The sequence below is a fragment of the Pteropus vampyrus genome, unplaced genomic scaffold (assembly GCF_000151845.1).
Source record: "Pteropus vampyrus isolate Shadow unplaced genomic scaffold, Pvam_2.0 Scaffold13, whole genome shotgun sequence".
In the NCBI taxonomy this organism is placed as follows: Eukaryota; Metazoa; Chordata; class Mammalia; order Chiroptera; family Pteropodidae; genus Pteropus; species Pteropus vampyrus.
Window position 1 is genome coordinate 8,074,850 of NW_011888794.1, and position 6,825 is coordinate 8,081,674.

Below are 6,825 nucleotides of genomic sequence, written 5' to 3' on the forward strand. Positions count from 1 at the left end.
AAAATGTATCCTAAATTTATTCTATTACAACTCCTGTCACTTGTTTGGATTAAGGTCAGGTACCAGACTCCTGTTGGCCCTTTCGGCCTATTTTAAACCTGGCAGATAGAGATCTTGTAAGGTCCATATTAGTTGTTATTCTCTGCTCACATATCCCTACATCTCCCACCAGGCCTTCTCTGACTTTACTTCCTACTACCGTCTTCCTCATTCATTCCACTCTGACCACACAGGCTTCTTTGCTGTTGCTCGAGACAGCCAGGCACAGCCCTACCTGAGGGCCTTTGCACTTGCTGTTTCTTTATCTCGAAGGTTCTTCTCTCAACTGTGCACCTGGATAGCTCTTTTGCTTTATTCAGATTTTCATTTAGGTCATTTTCTTAGTGAAGCCTTACCTAGCCACTTTAAATTTCATCTTCTTGCTTGCGTCCTGATACTTCTTTCCCTCTTTACCTGATATATATATTTTTATTTTAGACTATCTTACAATTCCGTGAATTTCTTTGTTACTTTGTTTATTGTCTGGCTTTCCCACTAGAATCTAAACTCACTAAGGGCAGGAATGTTAGTCTGTTTTATTCTTTGCTGTATAACCTCGGTGTCTTGGCATGTAGAAGGTGCTCAGAAAGTTACTGAATCAATGAATAAAAATATGAACACTCAAATGGAAGATGTTCTAAAACATTGTGGATTTTACTCACTTTATCTCTTGATACTTTAGGGATGTAAACATGCTTTTTCAGAAGACTAGGGAAAGAGTTTTAGAGAAATGTTAGTATTTGGGATCATTGCTTAGGGTACAAGATTATTTTAAGGGAATAAAGGTTGTTTTTATGGAGTAAATAGCATTCTAGGAGCTAAAACTATTAGAAAGAAAAGGCAGACTGTTGTACATATGGTAAACATTTAAGTAAAGTGCCAGAGAAAGGAGAGAAATTTATAAATAAAATGACCAGCTTGCTTAGCTATAGTAAATCATCTCGTATATTGAAAAGGACCAGAAGTCAGAAGATGCAAGTGCCTAAGCAGAAATGGGGCTTGATTTCTCATTTTTCAAAAGGAGATATTAATATCTGCTCTACCCTGACTTCTGTGGAGAACTTCTGTGATTATCAGATGATATGGATGTAGAAATGTATCATAACTTCAGAAATGCTGCACAAATGCGAGGGGTTACTTTAGAGCAGCACCACCACCAAGAAATGATCGAGCAGGGAGCGCGAAGCAATCAACAGTTGACAGAATAAAACCCTAATTTACCTCCTAGCATATTGTTGGCTAACAAGGAGGGGACATGGTCTGCTGGCTTATCGCGGTCTGTGGTGCATAAGGGGTTAAGGCAACTGATTTGAAATCTAATGGAATTGCTGTGTGCAGTTTGGAGGCTGCTCCCTGGGACTCCTCTGGGCTAAAATGTGATTGGAAGTGGAGGAGGGACTGAAGGAGTAAGTAGGTTTCGGGAATTTGTGCACAATGTAAGCAGCATCTGGCGGATCACTTTGGTGGGCATGAATGTCAGGGACGGGATGACCAGAGAGTTCATGATCAATGCCTTGATACCGTTTTTTTTAAAAAAAGTGAAAGACAAAAAATGGCAGGGGGCAACACAGAGCAAAACCAAAGGTTGCGAGTTTAGAGGTTGAGCAGATCTTCAATTTGGCTAATAGGAGCGACAGATCCCGGTAAAGCTCAGAAAATGTGGCAAATCAAAATACCCTGATTCTGCCCACGCCCAGGTCTCAGTACCTTTGTAGTTAGGAAGTTTTTCCTCATTTCGAACCTCCTGCAGCAATTTGAGCCTGTCTCCTCTTTTATAGTGGTCATAAAATTATTCAGCCTCCTTTTAAAATACAGCTACTGCATTTGACTCTGTGATCTCTTGCAGCACCGAATTCCACTGTGTGCAGAAGTATTTCATTTTATTGGTTTTTAAATTTTCTTGCTGTGCCATTCATATGAGTACTTATTCTCATATTGTGCAATGGCATTTTAAGCTTGGAATTGATCACTTTGTTCCTTGTGTAACTTTCCCCATCTTAAATGGTGCAATTAAGTTCCTTTCTAAATATGCTCATTGTCAGACTGGAGAAACCAGGTTTCTAAAATCTTTCATTGTATGTCAGTTGTGCCAGACACCTCACCTCTCTCACAGGCCTAATCTAGACCTTTCCACTAAACACACTGCACCCTACCCTGCAATCACCACCAGGCAGCAATTATGAGATACTTTGAAAATCGTGAGGTTATTGCCTGACAAAAATCTTACATTTAGGGAATGCCTTTATCTCCAAAGAGACCCATTGTTCTTTAGCAAGAAACTCAGCCCTCCGGATAGCACCTACCCTGTGAGGAGTACATGTTGCTGTGTGTTTGTGTGTGCTTCTTGAAAGGTACTCACCCCATCTCTGTGCCTCCCAAAAGGCAGAGGGTCTGAGGATCAACAGGAAGTTCTCCTGGGTTTTGTGGAAGAGAACTGTGTTTGCTGTTGCTGCAGGCTCGTCATTTAGGGTAGTCAACCAAAAGCCAAATAATGGAACCAAATAAAATAAAACAGAACATTGAACGGTCGCTAGAGGCAAAGAAAAGTGTCAGTCCAGGCTTTTGTGATGGCTGTGCTTTCAGCATCAGATCAGCTCATGTAAGAAGCCCTGGGCTTCTTACGCTGTGTAATCTGAAGCAGGCAAAGCACTGATGCTGGTTCCTATTAAATATTCACAGGTTTTAGTAGTTCTGCCCACCTTCTTTTTCAAAAGAAGAAAAATCCTGCCAAAGGGGTTCACCATTTATTAACCCGATTTGTGGCTTGGCGACATGTCCATCTGGCTCCTACCTCAGGGATGGTTTGACCAACTCTTATGGACCTGCCTGGTGAAGGAAGGGGATCTGTATTTTTGAGGACAACAAGACTGCTTTGATGTTATTTAATGGCAACTCTTCGGGGATCATGCATGGCACAAGCTTTTCAGATAATACACAAAGCACAGAAGCATCAGCTGGTATTACATTTCAGATGTACTAAGGGCCAGAAATAAAGATGAACTTGGCAGAAGTCACACAAAGAGCCAGTGCTGTCTGTGAAATGCAGGGCCAAGACTAGGGTGAGACTCGTCTCCATCAGACCATTTTTTCGATTCTCATACACTTTTGTCTTGGGTGCCAAATTTAAGGAGGAACTAATAAACTTGACAGTTAAGATAAATGATATTTCAATAAAATAGTTAAATCAAAATTAGTACAAAAACATCCATGATGAACAGAGTCTCACAATTTTCAACAAAAACAGCAACAGTTTAGTGATAGATATTTTTCCTTTCATGTCAGGCTCCAATATGGGTTGGCATGCTACTGCTATAATGGAACAAGCCTCCTCAGCCTCCGTTTACTGGGACGTGAAAACATCTAACTACTCTCGACTGTGTACGTTTGTTAGGAATATCTAAGGAGTGGTATTGATATTTCCAGAAAACTGCCAAACACCTTGAGTTTTATAGTCTTGTTTCCCTGGGCATTATAATCCTATCAGCATCATTGAAGACATTACTCAGTGGCTTGAAATGCTACTATTTTTGTGGTGCTTGTTCTCAGGCTTAGATCACTAATTATATAGAGCGGTGATGCTTTTGTGTGCTCTTTTATTGGATATATATTTTAAACCACAGGCCTAAAGAAGAAGAAAGAAAAAGAACACACGCTTTCTATGGAATTTTTGTAGAATCATAATGGACAAATATATAAAACTCAAGAATTAAGGGTCACTTACATATCTGATTTGATTCTGCACTGCTACACTGTGGAGATCAGAATATCTTTCCTGGGGTAGCCTCGTCATTCATCCTTCTTCTCCTAAAGACTATTTAAATTGATAACAGTCACAGGCAGGATGAGGATTAATGTAACTGCTCTTTTCATGTTTAGCACAATTGCAGAATTGGACTTGGCCTTGAGGACTAACTGGGTCTTCCTCTTCCATCCTCACTGTCTTAAATTAATCTTCCCAGTTACAGGAACAGGATGGAAGAGGCTGACTGACCTTTTTCTTTCTTAGTAGTCGAGAGGTTGACAGTAAATGTCCAGTGTTTTCAGGTGGACAGAGCTAAGAGACTGGGTCATGAAGGAACAGGGACCCTCTCTATGTTAACTTCATCTGAGAGATAAATGTGGCCAGTGCAAGTCATATTATTACCAGAATTAGTCATTGAGAGAGGGAGCCTAAAAGTGCAGGCTGGTAGATGTATTTTCTGTAGAAGACAGAGAGAATTAATGAAAAAACCAATTTTGTAAGCCTGGTTACTTTCCTTAAACAAGAGCCATGTACTTGCTTGAGATTACTATCTAGATAACTAATTATCAACAATTTCAAGGGTCATGATTATCAGCATGCTGCAGAAAAGATTAGATTCAGCTCTTAAAGGTAAAGCAAACAAAACAGACTACAACAGAAATTAACAGTGGCTTAGACAAGATAGAAATCTATTATTTTCACATAAGTCTAGAGATTCAGGGCTGGTATAGTGCTAGGATACATGGTTCTACTGTTTGTGTCTTCCATTCTTATGGTCACCTTGTAGCCTAGATTGATTAGTCTGGCTTCTGTCATCACATCAGCATTCCTGGAGAAGAAACAAATGAAAATGGTAAAAGGCAGGCATTAGCTGACTCATAAAAAATATTTGGAAACTGCCATTTGATGTCTGTTTATACCCCATGTATAAACTTAGGCCCATAGTCATACCTAGCTGCAAGGGAGGCTGGAAAGTTGAAGTATTCTGGGTAGCAGGTATCCAGAAAAGAACTGGAAGAAGTTAATATTAAGGAAGAAGAAGAGAACAGCTATTGGGGTACAACTAAAAGAATACAAATTGTCTTAGAACTTTGGAAAATATGAAACGATTACTATGGCATTAGCTCATAAGTCTTCATTTCTTATTGAAGACCAAATCACCATTTTTGAAGGACTAGATTCTCAACAACAGCCCAATTATTCAATCATTAGGTGGTTGGAATTTTAAATGCATTAATTTTTATGTCCTGCTTTTTATCTTTTATCTTTAATAAACCTGTTTTTATTTGATCACTTTATTAGCACATTATGCTGAAATTCTTGCTTTATATTTATTAATAATCATCTATTTGATTACTTCTCTTTGTTTCCTTTAACTTCATCTCTCTAGGTAAAATTAGGTGTGACCTGATTACTACATTCATGTAACTTATAATTGAACCTTATTCACTTCTTACTTTGCAGATTATTTTAAAAGATTCCAAATCATTATAGAAAAATATCAGACAGACCTACATATATTTTTATATGTTAAACATGAAGAATTACACTTTGTTATTCAATGAAGATTTATAAAGATTTAATGGAAATATATTAAATATCACATCAGGTTTAAATTATTATTGCTTTAACAATAAAAATCTTTGTTCCTACCAAAGACAAAGAATATTAAGTTTAAGCTTTCACAATTGTTGGCATTAGGAAATTTAGCATTTATAGTTCTGACATACTTTCTAATTATGGACATTTGGATCCTTCAAATATCCATAATTAGAATGAGGAGAAACACATACACATCTTAAAGACATTAAATGATATGCTCCTTGAAAACACCAATATGATTTTTTTTTTGAGAGAACCCTAGAAAACTATTTTTAGTAAAAGACTCAATGATTCTAGGTTTTGATTAAAAGTGTGGTTGGGGGAAGCACTTTTAACCATTGTGTGTCAGATGACATACACAATAAAATTAAATTACAAGTCATGTAATTGAACAAAAACAATTTCTTCATATAAACTATTAATAGATTACCTAAATACAACATGATTTTTAAAATGAAATCATGTGTATATAGTTGTGTTCATAAAGATATGTACACTAATCAAAAGCCGTACAACGACATTAACAGCAAATCCAAATACAAAGATATTGCTCTGAATTCCATGTGTCATTGAGCATCAAAACCCACCAATCTTTTAGTCTTTTTCTTGCACATTATTCTGTAACTACATTCTCTGCACCTGGTTGGATTTTATTTCATTTTCTGTATAACATTCTCCACTGAAATATACATATCATTGGCTGCTGTTTTGGGGTCGAACGTCTTTCTGAGTGTCCATTGTTTCTCCTTCACATGGAGAAATTTCTCATTCTGAGTTTCCAAACAGATTGCAGCTTGTCTCTGTCCACCAATATGAATTCGAGTCAAATGGCTGGAAGGCTGGAAATGGGATGAATCCAGTGCACTGGTGAGGCAACCTAGCTGCCCCGTATTGGAATCTCGATCATTGGAGTTCGTAATTTGGAGGACCGTAGAGTCCCGAGGATGCAACCAGTAAGAATACCAAAGATGTACATTATCGTATCCGTTTCATGGAGGCCAAATGCCTGTGTAAGATAATATCTCTTCTAATTTAGTGACAGAAGAGACAATGGCGTTGAAAGCTGCATAATGTTTATGGATCTCCACCTCTTTGCTAGAAGGAATTCTTAAACAGCCAGGTGAATAGAGAGAAAATTGTCTGCTCAGGTAAATAAATGGTAAATTTAGTAATTTTGAAATGGGGAAATCTATTAAGACATGATGTAAATATTCATTTATTAAATTCTAATGACCTAATAGTTAATTGTGTTAATGACACCCATTATTAAGGATGTGGTGACAAATTCTTTCCTTTAAACCTTGGCTTGACTCATTATTTTGGTCACCACTATGGCCAGAGTCTTGTCTTTACTATTATACTTAGTCTGTTCTTCATAATTAATGATAATTAGTAAATTGGCAAGAGGTGGGGCAGTCAAATAGAGTTGATTAATATTGACA

At 37.5% G+C, this 6,825-nt stretch overlaps 1 pseudogene; it reads right to left on the reverse strand.

Moving 5' to 3' along the window:
- Window positions 1–5,949: 5,949 nt before the first annotated feature.
- On the reverse strand, window positions 5,950–6,121 carry LOC111733108 (annotated as a pseudogene).
- Between the last annotated feature and the right edge of the window lie 704 nt (window positions 6,122–6,825).